Source organism: Tupaia chinensis, unplaced genomic scaffold (genome assembly GCF_000334495.1).
Source record: "Tupaia chinensis unplaced genomic scaffold, TupChi_1.0 Scaffold142898_2, whole genome shotgun sequence".
Classification (NCBI taxonomy): Eukaryota; Metazoa; Chordata; class Mammalia; order Scandentia; family Tupaiidae; genus Tupaia; species Tupaia belangeri.
In genome coordinates this window covers 225,392-226,159 of record NW_006202744.1, presented here as the reverse complement: position 1 = coordinate 226,159, position 768 = coordinate 225,392, and positions in this window count along the sequence as shown.

Below are 768 nucleotides of genomic sequence, written 5' to 3'. Positions count from 1 at the left end.
TATAATTTTATACTTTACTTTTACCACTCTATCCTTCTGTACCTTCTCATATTATTATTCACCCCTTACATTCTTACCTTAGTATTCTTCTCCAAAGATACTGATAAATTAGCTTTGCTCTCTCTTGCTGTATATGTGCAACAATCTAAATCAATTCCCTTTATTCAGTGTGGATTATACCAGTTGGGAATGAGTTTAGGTAGAAGATCCTAAAGAACTCAAAGTAATTTCTATCAACAATATCGTTTTCTAGATTTGACATGCATAATCACAATGAAAAGGACAGCATAATTTTACTTCTATTGCAACCCAAGCCACTAGAGACAACAAATCTTTAAAAGCCAAGCAAATATACTCAGTCTAAAATAATGTTCCATAATCTGCTTTGCTATAGTGATACTACACACATGGTAATTTATTTTTCAAAAAAGATATTGAAAATATTCAGTGTGGGTGCTCCATTTGGATTAGTCATACTCTTTATGTTATTTAAATTAAGCTGTTCTAACTCATATGAATTCCAAAGCATCCTTTTAGGGCAAAGTTAAAGATACAAGAACTACCTACCTGAAAAATTACCGGTTCTTAAAGAGCATGAACCACAGGAGGAAATAAGTAAACTAGGGGCAAGGTAACCATATTTAAAGTCCATATTCTCAGTGCAATATTAACACAATCTATTGTGGGGTTTGGTTTGTTTGTTTGCTCGTATTTAATTTATTTATTTCTTCCATGAGAGAGACAAGCAACTGCCAGGGTCTTCCTGCT